Here is a 17170-nt window from a genome sequence, read left to right on the forward strand (position 1 = left end):
GTGTTCTAGGCCAGCCTGGTTTATATAGTGAAACACTGTCTCAAAACAAAAACCAAAAACTGAAAAAGAAAAGCAACTGAAGACAAAAGACGAGTAGGTATAAACTTGATCTTTTGTTACTCATGAACTGTGGTGAGTACACAGGGGGAAAAAGAATCTATCTTCAGGGCTCACAGAATTAGGAACTGGTAATATTCGTGTCCTTTAAGACTTGTTTGCTTGTTCTCTTTGGGACAGGGTCTCATTAACTGAAAACCTTGAACCCCTTGAACCCTGCCTGACCCTCCTACCCTTACCTCTGAGAAGCTGAGATCACAGGTGAGATCAACACGCTGCCTTTAGTGTTTTGTTTTGCTTTGCTTCCTTTGCATATATAGAGCATGTGTATATGGAATATATAGAGAGCATATATAGAGCATGTGTATATGGAATCAAACCCAGGGAAGCATGTGTTCTGTTTCTGAGCTACACCCCCAGAGCCTACCTTTTATTATTTTCAATGTTTATAGTTTTGTAGTACAACCAATTTAAGCTTATCCCCGACTAGCTTACAAATAAATGAGACTTAAAGTATGGTTATTTTATTTGACTTTGACAATTACTGGGGGTAACCCCTAATCTATTCTTCTAACTGCCAGCCTGGCTACCTCCCCAGCCGTGTACGCAGATACTTGTTTCTCCTGGCCATGTGCTCTTTGTCCATCTTTCCCTCATGGCGGCTTCCTCCTCTCTCCCTCTTCTTCCTCTTTCTCCCCCTGGTCTCTCCTCCTCCAACCAGGTCACTCCAAGCCCACCTACCTCTAATCCTTCCAGTAATTGGCTATAGCCAATTTTATTTAACCAATAGTTTTAAATCAAGGAATAAGGTTTGTACAACAAAAGCTTGTAAGCATGAGCAGTCACTCATAGACCTAGACCTTTGGGTATAGAATTTAGCATTCCAGCACATAGCAACAGACCCAACCTCAACAAACTTATATACTTTTTAAAACAACGAATCAGAACATACAAATGCTTTTACATACCGCTTTTTTCATTTCTCTTCAATGCTTTCAGCAGATTTACATGCTTTCATATTTAATATAACTAGATAAATAATAGTTTGTTTAATCCTCTAAAGCTGAGGTGGACAGATGGCTCAGCACGTAAAGTTGCTTGCCACAGGATCTGAGTTCGGTTCCCACATAAACCTGGTGTAAGGGGAGAACAGATTCCTGCAAGTTGTCCTCTGACTACAGTCACACACACCAGTAGAAAGGGCCCATTACACCCAGAATCCCACAGTCCCTTGTTCCAGAGGCTGGATGGGAGCCAGGCTTTCTTATTCTGGGTCCAGATTTTCCTACAGCCTGCAAAGCTGCCCCATTCTGAGCCCCATCTTTAAAATGACACCATCAGAGTACAGTCCCTTCCAGCTGAAAATATTCAGGGTCTTCAAGAAATTGCCACCCCCAGGATTCCCAGGCCCAGAGTGCTGTGTGTATGCCCTGTTTATAGGGTGCTAGCTTTGCCTAGGCTTCAGAACTCTGGGCTGAGACTCAGAAAACTGCAGCCTGCCCTTGGCTGTCAGGAGGATGAGAGTTGGTGGGTTGCTCTTGTCCTGGCATCTGGCCTAGTGCCTGTAGAACCAGGCAAGAGCTGCCCACGAGGGTTGGCTGGGTGCCGGGAACTCTTCGTCTTTCTATTTAAACAGACACAGCCTGTCTGTTGAGAGTCTGGAAACATCTGACCTTTATGGGGCATCTCAGGAGCCCTCAAGTGTGGAGAGCTTCCAGCTTTCTGTAAACGATTTAACCCTTTCCAGTGAAACCCAGAGCAAGAATGAGAGGCGGGTGAGGAAGGGAGAGAAATCTGTTTCTGAGAGCTGCATAGTTCCTTTGGCCTTTTTGGTTAGCTGACTTTGAAGGCAGCAACATTCAACACAGGGGACTCCTGGGTGCTTTTATGAGATCCCCTTCCTCGATCAGGAGGCTCTAGAAGGGCAGTTAGGGGGCTCAGATGGAGCAGAGTGACTGCAAGGAGAATCCAGAGGCCCATCAATTAACCAGCCAGAGACTCCACTGAGATCTGGAAATGGGAAGCAGGGAGAAGACAAGAGAGTCTGCTACCCATAAGAATAGGAACTGTTCCTTTGACTGAAGGAATGACACACAGTGTTACTCCTTCACCCTATACCGTTTGGATGTGTTGTTGTTATGTTTTGACTTGAGTCAGGCATGGATCTTGGTGTGTTACCCACTTGACCTGGAAACCATTCACCTTTTGCCACAGTGTCCTGAATTGCATCTTACAAATATTTACTGGGCACCTCCTATATTCCAGGCTGTTGAGGGCCAGTGTTGAGCAAACCCAGATAGATAAGGCTGGTGCCTTTCTGGAGTGTTCATGGTATGGGTGAGTGAACTGGGGTAGAATAACCACAAACACAATGATAGCATGCAGGGGAGCAAAGGTGGCTCCCCTTCACCCTTGTAGGTTCCTTGACTGAGCTTTAAATTAAATCACATGACCTACAGATTCAAAGAAGTGCAGGGTGGGCACAACTCAGGGGGAGCATGCTTGCGATGCCCAAGGGTTCTGATTTCAGAGCAGGTCATAAGGGTTAAGTGACTGAAGTTTTATAGCATTCTGAGCTACACACAGGAAGGAGAAGGGCCTCAAGCTTTGGAAGCCAGTGGGGACCAAGCCAGAGAGAGCTGAGGAGAGAGTGCAGGAGAGACAGACTGTAAAATGTGAGGAACATTTCCTTCCTGGGTGATGTGCTGAAAGGAGAAGCCCTCAGCAGAAGGCAGCATGATGTACCTGGGGGTCTGAGTGTGCTGCCCACGGAGGCTTCCTGGCTGATGAGATGTCTGGGGAGAGCTCTGTGTGGTAGTGTACACCCTTCCTTACAGCACTTGGGAGGTTGAGACAGGACCACCATGAGTTTGAGGCCAGCCTCAGGGCATCACAAGACCTTGACTCTGAAAGACCAAAATCATTTTTAAATGCTGTAATTGCTTTTTGGCCTTTTGGCTACATTCTGTTGTAAAAAGAGAAATAAATAGCAATTTAACAATAAATAAATAGTTGAGGGTGGCGGTGTGCTTTCCTGGGGTGCCCTATAGTAGGAGTTACAGCTTTGCTGCAGGGAGACAGAGCTCTGTGCAGAGGCTAGACCTGAAGTCAGTTCAAATTCAGCCTTCAAACTCACCCCAAGCCTACAGTGTCCACATTTCACACTTGACTTTTTAGTGTGTGTGTGTGTGTGTGTGTGTGTGTGTGTGTGTGTTAACTGCACACTATATTCTCAGCATTCAAGAAGCAGAAGCAGGCTGGATGGTAGTAGTGTACACTTTTAATTTAGCACTCAGGAGGCAGAGGCAGGTAGATCTCTATGAATTGGAGGCCAGCCTGGCCTTCAGAGTGAGTTTTAGGAGACACGGGGCTATAGAGAGAAATCCTGTCTTGAAAAACGAACAGGCAAAGAAGAAAGCAAGGAAGGAAGGCAGGAGTGAAGGAGAGCAGAAGAAACCTGGCATTAGACAGAGGAAAAGACATAATTATTCCATACATGGAAACATTGTATTGTATAATAAAACAAAACCCAAGTATTCAACCACCCAGTGGAGACTGGATACTCATATCCTGGTCTATAGGTGGAGAGAAGGGAGGAGGCAGTTTAGGAGAGAGAATAGATAGCCAGAAGAGATGGCAGTCTGTGACAACATCCATTTGGATGTGTTTGTTATCCAGCTTACTCTTTTTTTTTCTATGACACAAATCAGTCTCTCCCAACGAGGAGTGTGTTGGGCAGCTTTTTGTTGTTGCAACTAGTACCCGAGAGAAACCATTTCATAAAAGAAAGGGTTTCTTTTAGCTAATGTTTTATTTATTTATTTATTTATTTATTTATTTATTTATTTTTGTTGTTTTGAGACAGGGTCTCATTATGTAGCCTAGACTATGCTGGAACTTCCTATGTAGCCCAGGCTGGCCTTGAACTCAGAGATCCACCTGCCTCTGCCTTCTGAGTGCTGGGATTAAAGAACTGAGCCAGTATACCCATCTGTTGTATTGGTTTTGCCAGGGTATAGTAAAAAACCATTGGAGGGTCTTCTATGTCCTATTTTATAAGGGCACAGTTATACTCCATAGTGCAGAAAGGAATCAGTATTTATGGTGATCAATAGCTCAACAGTTACACACAGTCAATGCCTTGCTTGCTCTGAGCCAACTCCCACCCAGCCCAGGTATTCCTGGAAGTTGGTACTGCCAGATAGCAACTAGACTCAAAAGTGCTGGACTGACCATGGCTTCATTTCAAAAGACTGTCCAGTTAAGCATGCACATGTCTCAAGTAAAAATAAAACAGGTTGATATTTCAGAAAGAAGAGGGAAAGGGGCCTGAGTCTAGGCACCCAGAGAACCAAGGGCACTCACAAGAGACACTAAGAAGAGAGGCTCACCTAAGCACAGAGAAGAGTCAGCTCTGAAGTGACTAATTTTCTTTGTTCCCTCCCCAACCCCTTAAAGCCTGCTGGCTGGACATGAAATGGAAAACAGGGTGGGCAGGGTGGGGATTCTTTGCTGCTGGTTAGTTGGTTTGTTTTTCAGGTATTAATTTGCTGTCTTTTTGTCTGCTGACTCTTAGATAACGCACAACCTACGCTTTGGTCCCTGCCTCTGCTCACTAGTGTTCCTGGAGGCAGGCTGCACGAGCTTAGCATTCTGCTCTTTTCTGTTCTTGTAGAGACAGGGTCTCACTATGTAGCCTAGGCTAAGTGGAATTTGACTCATAGCTCAGGGTGGCCTCCAGCTCACAGAGATCCGCCTGCCTCTGCCTCCTGGATTAAAGGCTTACTGCTACTACCACCCAGCTATTTGTTTATGTTTTAAGAAAGGGCCTCACTATGCAGATCTGGCTGAGATGGAACTCACTATGTAGCCCAGGATGGTCTCAAACTGAGATCTACCTGCTTCTGCCTCTGGCTCCTCTGCCTCCTCTGCCTCTTCCTTCTCTGCCTCCTCTGCCTTCTCTGCCTCTTCCTCCTCTGCCTCCTTTGCCTCTTCCTCCTCTGTCTCCTCTGCCTCCTCTGCCTCCTCTGCCTCTTCCTCCTCCGCCTCCTCCGCCTCCTCCGCCTCTTCCTCCTCTGTCTCCTCTGTCTCCTCTGCCTCCTCTGCCTCCTCTGCCTCCTCTGCCTCCTCTGCCTCCTCTGCCTCCTCTGCCTCCTCTGCCTCCTCTGCCTCCTCTGCCTCTGTAGTGCTGGGAGTGAAGGCATGCGCCACCATGTCCAGCCTAAATGGTTGGTTGGCTCCACTTGATTTGGTTTTTTTTGTGTGTGTGTTTTGTTTTGTTTTGTTTTGTTTTGTTTTTCGAGACAGGGTTTCTCTGTGTAGCCTTGGCTGTCCTGGAACTCACTCTGAAGACCAGGCTGGCCTCGAACTCAGAAATCCGCCTGCCTCTGCCTCCCAAGTGCTGGGATTAAAGGCATGCACCACTACCACCCGGCCATTTGATTTGTTTTGTTTAATGACTGATCAAGTCAACGTATTAAAATAGCTGACTTACAGTTCTGTAATAGTGACATCATCCTCCGGGCCTGCCTCAATATGGATGAAAATAATGTATTTACCTTCTCAGAAGGACTGTGTAATCTGTTCAGTAGCCTATGGCTTCTCCTCCTGAATCCCATGTCTTGGAACATTTACCTGGTGTTTTTCTTTTATGGTTTTGTCTCAGTTGCTTGGGAACAGGTCCAATTCTTTTCCTTTGTGCCTCTGACCAAGTCAGCAAGCACATTCTACAGAGATGTCACACAGAGAGGTAAAGGGGTGTGAGGATCATGGAATGCTGGGGCAAGGGGAGAAGGCTGAAAAGAGCTGGCAAGATAGCTCAGTGGTTAAGAGCGCTGGCTGCTCTTAGGGGACTCAGGTTCCATTCCCAGCATCCACATGGCAGTTTACAACTATCGGTGACTCTGTTTCCAGGGGATTCAGCACTCTTCCCTGACTTCCACGGGCACCAGGTATGCACATGGTGCACACACATGTGCAAGTCAGACACTTGTACACTTGTGTATTATAAAATAGTAATAAAAAACAAAAAGAAAAAAGGAAGGAAGGAAAGAAGAAAGAAAAAATGAAAAAGAAAGAAAACAGGTGATGTGCCCAGAAAGTGAGAAAGAAGTGTCCAGAGACGTGAATAAGACAGCAGCCTGGTCTGTGGAAGGCCTGGCAGAGGCTGGGGATTCGCTCAGTATTTGCCAAGCAGGGATGACGGGGCCATGGGGTTGGGAGTGGGGGAGTTGGGAGGGAAGAGAGGTTCGAGAACTGAGGCAGCCAGGGTTGTAGGAGAGTGAATCTCAATTGAGTACAGTGAGGAAAGGAAATGACTAATGTGGCCAGGAAATGTTGCTTAAACCATCCTTCTGATAACTATCCAAGTTTGAGAATCATTGGAATATACTACCTGTTCACTCCTTGGAAAAAGATAAAGTTGAATACCACTTGGAAAAGTAAGGCTCAAGCAGAATCGAGATGGAGATATGTCCAGAAAAACATGATGTGCATTGGTGTGCTATAAAATGATAAGGAATGTCTTTGCCACCTCTGGACAGACATGGACTTCTTGTGTTTATTATGTTTTTTGTTTTTTTGTTGTTTTTTGACACAGAGTCCTATGTTATAGTCCAGGAAGTTTCTACTATCTGCTAATAACACCACAACAAACAGTGTGATTCCTCATAACTGGAGGTCTTGGCTCAAGCTTACATATTTGTGACATCTGAGCCCAACGGCTGCTGCAGTAGGAGGCTATGAAACCTTTGGGACATGGCACCTAACGGTTCCTAACTATAGACATGGGCTACTGTGGATGGGCCTTTGAGGGTTTAGCCTGGCTCCTAAAACAGTACAGGCCATGAACACTGCTCTTGCTTGCCCACCAGAACTTGATGGCAACAGCCTACTGTGCAGATACCACACACTTTGGTCATAAGACATGGAAAGATCAAGTTGGTAATAACCTGGAAGCTTCCTCCTCAACGGCTAGCTTTCATAGTACCAGAAGGTGATATGAAGGTTTCTGGGGGGAAGAAGTCACCAATGGAAGTTCACCCAACTGTGATCCCAGCAAACTACAATAATGACCAATCTGACAAAATATACCCATTTATACAATAGTGGCACAAATGTTTCAGGGCAAGCAACTGCTTTTTAAAATTTTTTTATTTTTATTTTTTTTTTATAAATTGAAGACTCACTTCATAGAAGTAGAACCTATGCCCAGTACTGTAAAACTGGCCACGAAGAGCCTCTGACTTGGAAGGCCATATTACTATTATTATTTTGTCAGTCATACTCCAAGCTGTTCCAGATACCACAGCATCCCTGACACAATGAATCCGTATCCCCTTAGACAATGAGCCAAAACCAATCCTTCCTGCCTCTCTTTGCTTCTGTTGGGGATGCTGCTACAGCAATGGAAGGGATGATGAACACAGTATCCTTCCTTGTCTCAATAGGGCTTGTTGGGCTCATGAGTATATATGTCTTACACTGAAGAGAGAGAATTAAACCACACAGACACAGACTGAAGGTGTGACCAAAGAAGATTAAGTAGCCACCAGTTCCTCCCTTGGGGCAGTCCCTACTGCTGACATTACAGGCATGTGCCACCATACCTGGCCTGATTTGGGGTTTTGACATTGTTTTTGAGACATTATCTCATTCTGTGGCCCGGGGAATTAATTATGTCACTCAGATTGGTCTCAAACTCATGACAATCCTACTGTCTCTGCCTCTCAAATGCTGGGGTGATAAGCATGAGCCACTATCCTTGGTGACTATCTATCTATCTATCTATCTATCTATTAAACTTCTGTGAGATGCAAGAATCTTATCAGGGCCTCACCCCATGAACACTGAGAAAACTTTCTATTACTGTTGATCCTTGATTTTGTTGGATTAGGTTTTTTTCCATGTGCAAAGCATATTTACTGTGTGACAGTATGTTACTCAATAACAGACCACTAAAAAGAAGTGGTCCTGGCCTTGGGAAGGCCTTAACTTGGCAATGGTGTCAGGGTCACTGATAGTTCCTGTCCTGACAAAATTTCCTGGTTTCTCTGGACAGAATGAGTCAGCCTTCTGTTGAACTGAAATCAACCTTGTAGATCACTGCCCTTCAGGACTGAGTCTCTGATGTGTGTACCTAAAGAGAGGACTGGGATGTACGTACCTCATAGGCTGCTGTGGCAAGGCCAGCAGGTCCAGCAGTAAGCTACAGGCCCTGAGACAAGCCATCACTCCTGATAGTGACATCAATTTGCAGAAGCTAAGACCCTGTCTCATGCACTTGGGAGGCAGAGGCAGGCGGATTTCTGAGTTCGAGGCCAGCCTGGTCTACAGAGTGAGTTCCAAGACAGCCAGGACTACACAGAGAAACCCTGTCTCAAAAAAAAAAAAAAAAAAAAAAAAAACCCTATCTCATGATGAGTTTACTAGCTAGAGTGTCAGATGAAGCTGGAGTGAATTGTGGGTGAGCTGGGGAATGGCAGAGGGGACCCACCTAGCTCTCAAGAGGACCAGAGGATCCCTCAGAGTTAAGAGCTATCACAGTGCCAGCCTTGACCAGGCCACCTAGAGCCAGAACATGTCTAACTATGTGTGAATTGCCGCAAGGAGGCACTGGTGACTACTGACTTTTCTTGGGTCATACAGTTTGCCTATGTGGTCTTAGTCTCCATCTTCAGGGTAAAACACACATTCTTAATCCCTTCAAGCCCTTGTGAAACAAGAGAGTACTGTATTCATTTACCTTTCTCACTGCTGTGGCAGCATACCTGACAGAAGCAACTAGGAGGAAGGATTTATTGTGGCTCACTTTCTCAGAGGATGTGAGTCCATCAAGACAGGGAAGGCATGGCCACGGGGCAGCTTCGTGTGTAGCAGCAGGTGCTTTTAGCAAGCAAAGGAAAAAGGGAGAAAGAAACAGACTCTTTAAAGTACCACATATGCTGATCAGCAGTGGCGCACGCCTTTAGTCCCAGCACTCGAGGCAGAGGCAGGCCAACTGTGAGTTCAAGGCCAACCTGGTCTTCAAAGTTCCAGGACAACCAAGGCTACACAAAGAAAGCCTGTGTCAAGAAACAAACAAAACAAAACAAGAATCTACATATATTAGCAAGGACCCAGATCCAAAGGAGTACAACACTATCAAGACTCCACTCAGAGGAGATCTTAAAACAGGCAGACTTAGGGGCAGCTCTTAGATCAGAGCTTGTGGGCTAAGAAAGGCAAATGGCTGCAAAATTTCAGGGAGGGTTTCTGGTGGTGACGGAATTGTTTCCTGTGTCCAGTGGGGTTGTGCTTACTTCATCATTACTCATCAAAAAGTATACCCCCTGCTGGGAGTGGTGGCACACACCTTTAATCCCAGCACTTGGGAGGCAGAGGCAGGTGGATTTCTGAGTTCGAGGCTAGCCTGGTCTACAGAGTGAGTTCCAGGACAGCCAGGGCTACACAGAGAAACCCTGTCTGGAAAAACCTAAAAAAAAATTAAAAAATAAATAAATAAAATACCATTTAAGACTGATCATGTTTAGTTTTGGAAAAACTAACTGGACAGTGCAGATATTGGCATAGCATGTAGGTCCCCAGCTTGGGGAGAGGTGGGCTATCAATTTAACTCCCACAAATAGTCTCAAAAACACAGATTGCCATGGGGAACCAAAAGTCAGAGAGGCAGGAAGACCTACTCTGTAGAGTTACTTTCAGGATTCGTGTACTGCCTCCTCAGTTTGGGGGGGGGGGAGGGCAGGAGGGAGGGGAGATGTGGACACACAATGGTGCAAACTCAGCAGCCGCAAGCCGCAAAGAAGATGAACAGAGAGCAGTGTGTTCACCCTGGAGAACACAAAACTAAGAGACAGGCTTGGTGCTCTCATGTATGCCAGCCTGAGCTACACAAGAAGACTCTGTCCCAACAACAACAAACAACGCTCCCCAACAAACTGAAAAATGAAACTGGAGTATGACAAAAAGCCAATTATGTAAATTAAAGACAAAACACATAATCCAATTAGGGAAGGAGCCAAAGTCATGAACTGATGTTATCAACCAATAAAAAAATAAAAACGAAAAGAGACAGATTGTGGATGTACAAATGAAAAGATGTTTAACAGCAAGGGCTATGGGGAAATGCAAATGAAGATCACAATGAGACATCAGTGGGGTAAAATTAAAGTAACAATCCTACCAAGGATGTTCCCGGTGGTCCAGGAACTGGATCTCTCTGATCCTTTCCTGGTGGGGACAAGGAACAGAACAGCCGTGGGGAAGAGCGTGATAACTAACCAGACAAATAGCCAAAGGAAAAAGCTCACTTATTTATAAACCTGTCCAGATGCCTGGGTGTGGTATTTCACATGGGTGACGCCAACACTCATGAAGCTGAGACAGGAAGATCACTGAGTTTGAGACCAGTCTGAGTTCTAGGCCATACTGAGCCCCGTAAGAAGACCCTGTCTTGAGCCAGATAATGGTGGATGACCGACTTTAATCCCAACACTCAGAAGGCAGAAGCAGGCAAATCTCAGTGAGTTCAAGGCCAGCTTGTTGTACAGAGTGGGTTCCAGGACAGCCAAGGCTGCTTAGAGAAACCCTGTCTTAAAAAAACAAAATAGGGGGCTGAAGAGATAGCTCAGCGGTTAAGAGCACTGACTGCTATTCCAGAGATCCTGAGTTCAATTCCCAGCAACCACATGGTGGCTCACAACCAGCTGTAATGGGGTCTGATGTACTCTTCTGGTGTGTGTGTAAAGACAGCTGCAGTGTACTCATATAAATAAAAATAAATAAATATTTAAAAAAGAAAAGAAAAACAAAATAGACAAGCAAACAAACGAACAAACAAGAAGACCCTGACTTAACAGATCAGGCTGACAGGATGGCTTGGAGGATAAAGGTGCTTGCTGCAGAGCGCCATCTGTGATTGAGACTAGAGCGCTGTCTCTCCAGAGAATGAGTAATTAGAACTGCAGTCCTGTGGACAGGTTGGAATGTTGCAGTCCAGAGGCTAATTTACCTTATCTCAACTGCTATTAGCAAGCCCTGAGCCCTCAGAACAGCCATTCAGCACCCACCTCTTTTCATGACTAACTACCTGTAACTGATAGGTAAAGACCTTTGGAAATCTATTAACAGACTACCAGCTTCTCCCAACCCAAAGCTAATATTGTCATCAAATAAGATCCACCCCACACCCCATCTTGATTTAATTGTCTCTCTGATGTATCCACCAATGTATTTTAAGCTTTCTTGATTCTTGACTTTGTTCTCTAAAACTATAAAATTTCAGGAAACTGCTTCCATGTTGGAACATCATATCTGGGGAGACCTTAATGTATATTCTCCGGTAGCTCCATGGTAATGTACATCCATGGCAGTTCATCTGTGCTCTAGGGTAAATCATTGTTTTTTTATTCTTTAGAGTTGAGAACTGCTTCTTTCAATGGCTCATCCCAAATCTGCATGCTGGAAGTAGAGACCAACCCTCCCAAGTCATCCTCTGTCTGTGCACCCAACAAGAGAAGTAAATGAGTAACTGAACAGGAGACAGGGGAGAGTGGTAGCCCAGTGGTGGGCATTTGCCTTACATGGTTCATGTCCTGTGTTCTCATCCCCAGCACTACAAAGAGAAAACTCAAGTAGCTCCGTGTGGTGGGGAAGGAGCCACCACAGAATCCACCAAGATTCCAAGGATCAAGAATTCAAAGACAGGGCTGGAGAGAAATGGCTCAGAGGTTAAGAGCACCGACTCCTCTTCAGAGGACCCAGGTTCAATTCCTAGCACCCACATGGTAACTCATAACCGTCTGAACCTCTAAGACCTGACACTGTCATATGGACACACATGCACAAGGCACATAAAAAAACAATTTAAGGCTATCCTTATATACATAGCAAGTTTGAGGGTAGCCTGTGTTACACATGACTCAGAGAGAATGAGCAAGCAGAGAAGGGGACAGGGGAGAGAGAGGGAGGGAGGGAGAGATCAGAAACATATGTACCTCAGGAGATTATTTCAAAAGTATGAGAAATGGGGATTTTCTACCAAAGATAGATAATCTGTCAAGGGTCAATAATACCTAACCCTCCCCATCTTTCTATGCTATGCCCAACTCCTAGACATTCCTGAGCTCTGTCACACCCTTCTCCTTTGAGCTGATTAGCCAATCACATCAGATTGTTAGGTCCTATTCCTGACAGTGGGTTGAGGCACAGTTGTCAGGGATGTAAAACGGAGGGCAGTTTGGGCTATGGCTCACCCTTTTTTTCAAAATGAAACTGCCTACGCTTTGTGTTTCTTGTTTCTCTTTCCATTAAAAGAAGTTATTTTTATTTTATGTGTATGAGTGTATATGTGTACACAGGGATACACAGACACAGACACACACACACACACACACACACACACACAAGTGCATTAAAACAGGTGAACACTTGACAGTAGGATCTAGAGTCTCACTGAATTGATCTAGAGTCTCACTGAACTGAACCAATGTTTTTCTTTGCTTGTTTGTTTGTTTTGTTTTGTTTTCCAGACAGGGTTTCTCTGTGTAGCTCTGGCTGTCCTGGAACTCACTCTGTAGACCAGACTGGCCTTGAACTCAGAAATCCACCTGTCTCTGCCTCCTAGTGCTGGGATTAAAGACATGTGCCACCACTACCTGGCTGCAATGTCTTTTTCTTGACTCTGAGATATGGTTTTCTTTTTGTTGTTGTTGTTTTTCAAGATAGAGTTTCTCTGTGTAACAAGCCTTGGCTGTTCTTGACTCACTTTGTAGACCAGGCTAGCCTTGAACTCACAGAGACTCCCCCTGCCTCTGCCCTCAGAGTGCTGGAATTAAAGGTATGTGCCACCATGCCCCCAGTCTGATTCTGCTATACTTCATATAATGTCATCATAGGAAAAAGTTGTCAATACATTTTTAAGGTAAATATGTTCTGTTTTTGCAGCCTCCTTGGAGTCTGTAATTATTTCAAAATAAAATAGTTAAGAGAAGGGTTGGTGTTATAGCTCAGTGGTAGAGGCTTGCCCAATATGCCCAAGGTCCTCAGTACATACACATATAGTAAAAAGAGCAATGATATGTATAATTCTACAATATATGTTTTATAGGAACACATAAAAAAAAGCATGGCCTGGTGTGGAGGTGTGCATCTGGTCTACATGGGGAATTGGAGACCAGCCAGAGCTATACAATAAAATCCTGAGCTATACAATAAAATCCTGTCTGGGAGAGGGGGTGGAAAGAGAGAAAGAGAGAGACTAAGAAAGGCAAGCATGCATGTATTCTGGCTACTTTTTTGTCAAGTTGACAACAAGTTAGAGTCATCAAAGAGGACGGATCCTCAACTGAGAAGATGCCTCCATAAGGTCAGGTTGTTAGGCTAGCCTATAGGGCATTCTTTTCTTTTTTCCTTTTTTTTTTTTTTTTTTTTTGAGACGAGAGACAGGGTTTCTTTTTGTAGGCTTGGCCATCCTTTAACTAGCTCTATAGCCCAGGCTGACCTCGAATTCATAGAAATCCACCTGCTTCTTCCTCCCAAGTGCTGGGATTAAAGGTCTGCCCTTCCACAGTCCAGGCTGGGCATTTCCTTAATTAGTGACTAACTGGGGAGGACCCAGTTCATTGTGGGTGGTGCCATCCCTGGGTTGGTGGTTCTGGGTTCCATTAGCTAAAAAAGCCATAGGGAGCAAGTCAGTGAGCATCAGCCCTCCATGGCCTCTGCATCTACGTCCCAGTTTTTGCCCTGTTTCAGTTCTGACAAGAACTGACTTCCTTCAGTGATGGACTAAGATGTGGAAGGACAGGTTAATAAACCTTTTCCTCCCCAACTTGTTTTTTGTTCTGGTGTTTCTTCATAGCAATAGTAGCCCTAACTAAGACAGCATATTAACCCCCTTGGACTGGTAGTCTGTGAGGGAAGGGAAGAGGAAAGAGAGTGACAGATGACCACAGCTACATCAATCAGGGAGTGTTTGCAGTCAAGCCTGTGGTGATTGCGTGTGGTGAACTGAAACGTTATTAACTCCAGCCTCCCCACACCTGAGGTCATGTAGTGGGAAGGTGGGTATTGACAGCATGCTGGCACAGTGGATCAATAATGGTAAAGACCAAGCCCCTTTTAATGGGGCCTTTTCCCACAAAGTGAAATATTTCCCTCCTCACCCAATAAACCCAAAGGTTAGAAAAGAAGCAAGAGAAACAACAATGGGGAACAAAGAAGTGGGGGAGTAGTGTACATTCTCTCCAGAGCTGTGGGTTAATGAAGGAACCAAGGGTACCACACAAGAGCCAGCTGGAGTCCACAGGCCTGGAAGGAGCCAGGATTCCTGGTCTTCTCCCCACCCCCCCACCCCCCCCCCAAGCAGCGAGCACTCACAGGGTGCTCGGAGAAATTGAAAGCACTAATTTTTTTTTTTTTTTTGCATAGCCTCCAGGGCCGTGATGACCTTTGACAAGAGCTCTAATTTAGCTGTGCTTGCAGCGTCCTTACGATAGGCTGATAGACTTCCCGGCTGCATTGCTGGGAAGCCGTTGATAACAGAGAGGGTGGGAAGACTTCCAAAGCTATTTGCCTAAGTGCACTTGCTACCTTAGCTATAAACACAGTATATCTTATTTTACCATTAAAGTGCCTGCTCAGCCAGGCGGTGGTGGCGCACGCCTTTAATCCCAGCACTTGAGAGGCAGAGGCAGGTGGATTTCTGAGTTCGAGGCCAGCCTGGTCTATAGTGTGAGTTCCAGGACAGCCAGGGCTACACAGAGAAACCCTGTCTGGAAAAACAATAACTAACTAACTAAATAAATAAATAAATAAATAAAGCGCCTGCTCAGGAGAGGGAAGCAAAAAGAAAAAATTGAGGAGGTACCTAAAGGTTTATTGACAAGGATGTTCATCTTGACATTACTTAAGAACCTTCATGTTCCATAGTAGAGACTCGGTTAAAAATTTATGTTGCAGCGCGTGGGGTTGTATACACCTTTAACCTCTGGAGGTAGAGGTAGGAAGATCCCAGAAGCTCCAGGCCAGCAGGGCCTACATAGCAAGAAGCTGTCTCAAAAACAAAAAAACAAAACAAAAAAAAAACAAAACAACAACAAAAAAACCACACAACACAACACAAAAACAAACAAGGAAAGTTTCCAACCAACCAACCAAAATACCCAAAAACAAAAAAACAAAAATTGTGTGTGTGCGCGCGCACGTGCGCACAGCTCAGTTGCTAGAGTGTCTAGCATGCATGAAGCCTTGTTTTTTGTTTTCATTATCCTATAACTCAGTTGTGGTGCTGATCTTCTGCCAGTCTCTCAATCCCAGGGACTGGAGGCAGGAGGATCAAAATTCAAGGTCATTTCCCATTTCCTTCCCCCAAATTCACTCTAGTTCTGCCACCGCCCCCACATCCCGCCCCCCCCCCCCATAGTAGCAGGTTTTGTAGATGAGTCCAAACAACCATTGTTTTTGTTGTTGTTGTTGTTTTTCTGCTGGAGCTCTTCCTGAGAGCTCTTAGGACTCCTCTGGTCCCGGGAGAGCTGGCCCTTGCCCTATAGCTTCTCCTGGCTCTCTAAACCAGCTAGCTCTGGCCAGCTCAGCCACTTACAAGCCCAGAACTTGTTTCAGAAACCGCCCAGAAAGCTGCTGTCCTTTTCTGGAAGATAGAAGCGGGATACAAGGGCTGGAGAGGGACAGGCCAAGGTCACTTGATAGACGCTGTTTATACTTCTATCTCTTCGGTTAACTCTTCCCAGCTTGCCCTGGGTTGCAGGTTTAAGGGAGGAGCCGTGAGTGGTTTCAGAGGCAGATGTGCACTCCTCCCTCTTTCTCCCTCTCTCTCCCTCACCTCCACTGTAAACAATACTACCATTATTGAGGGTTGACCAAATGCCAGGTGTTTGCTTCTCATTACGACGCTGTGAGATCCCTGGTTTCATGCCCACTTTACAGGTGAACTAAGGCTCAGAGAGGTTAAGACACTTGCCCTAGCGAACACAGCCAGTTCACAGAGGACCTGGATTCCAACTCCGGGCAGGAGTCGATTTCAGTTAGGGAGACCACCAGCGAGGCTGAGCATGCCAAGGTCAGAGAGGGTGCAGCCCAGTGGACTTCGGCCTACGTGGACTGTATGTGATATGGTGGGAGGCCCTGGCCCGACGTGGGTAGCATCGTATCCAGAGCTGCTGGATCAGGCTAGGGGACCGCAGAGCGGTGGCAGCAGAGCCAAGGAGGGTGCCTTTGGACAATTCCCGAAAACACTAGCAGTCGGGGGGTGGGGCTTGGCAGCTGCCCAGCATTTCCGGGGACACCGCGCAGGACGCAGGGTGTTCACAGGACACTCCAGGTCCCCAGGGACAACGACTGGCCAGCCGGCCTGGCAGCTGGAGTGAGTCGGTGAAACTTCGGGGCCGTGCGGAGGTAGCCCTGTCGTGGGACGTAACTCCTTCCAGGTAGGGGACCGAACGAGGTGGGAACCGAAGGTCTGGGTGTGATTGGACAGGCCCGGGCCTTCGCCGTCGCCCCCAACCTTCCTCCCGCCCCTCTCCTAAGAGGGCGCCACCTGCATGCTCTGATGGGCACCAGCCTGGGCCAGTGGGGGAGCCTGTTGCCATGGCAGCGCCGGAGGGTGGGCCCACGTTCCCATGGCCACCAGGGGCCTCTGCGCGAATCCTTTAACAATGTCTTTCAACACTGCCCCCCACTCCCTGAGCCCAGAGGAAAATCACTAGGAAAAAAGGCCTCGAGCCCCTCCTCTGAACGTCTGCGGTTGTGACCTCTGAGTTAGGGCTTTTGTCATGGCTTCTTTCTTCTCTCTGAACAACAAGGTGGATTAAGGGCCAGGAGGGGGAGGAAGTTGGGGTCCTGGTAATGAGGTCTTTGCCTCTCCTTAGCAGTTCTAGTAGACTAGAACAGAGGTTCAGGAGGCCTGGATCACTTCGGGAAGGTCATTAAACCTCTGTTCACAGTCCCTCACCTGTCATGTGAATGTTATTTAAGAATCACCGGAAAGACTGATGAGATAGCTCAGTAGATAGGAGCTTGCCGTCAAGCCCAAGGTCCTGAGCTTTGTTTCCAGGACACAGATGATAGAAAGGGAACACTGACTCCCACACATTGTTCT

At 46.2% G+C, this 17170-nt stretch overlaps 1 protein-coding gene and 1 long non-coding RNA gene across 2 annotated transcripts in view; both read left to right on the top strand.

Annotated features, from left to right (window-relative positions):
- The first annotated feature begins 229 nt into the window (after window positions 1-229).
- LOC143443367 (uncharacterized) lies at window positions 230-12328 on the top strand. Its single transcript, XR_013112310.1, has 3 exons — window positions 230-318; window positions 11474-11575; window positions 11670-12328. It is a non-coding gene; the product is annotated as an uncharacterized LOC143443367 (long non-coding RNA).
- A 4026-nt stretch (window positions 12329-16354) lies between these two features.
- Sema4b (semaphorin 4B) overlaps window positions 16355-17170 on the top strand; it is a 40877-nt gene continuing 40061 nt past the window's right edge. The window contains exon 1 of the mRNA XM_034513272.3: window positions 16355-16499. The gene's annotated coding sequence lies outside the window, so the exon portion shown is untranslated. The remainder of the gene's footprint in view (window positions 16500-17170) is intronic.

This window comes from Arvicanthis niloticus, chromosome 1 (assembly GCF_011762505.2).
Source record: "Arvicanthis niloticus isolate mArvNil1 chromosome 1, mArvNil1.pat.X, whole genome shotgun sequence".
In the NCBI taxonomy this organism is placed as follows: Eukaryota; Metazoa; Chordata; class Mammalia; order Rodentia; family Muridae; genus Arvicanthis; species Arvicanthis niloticus.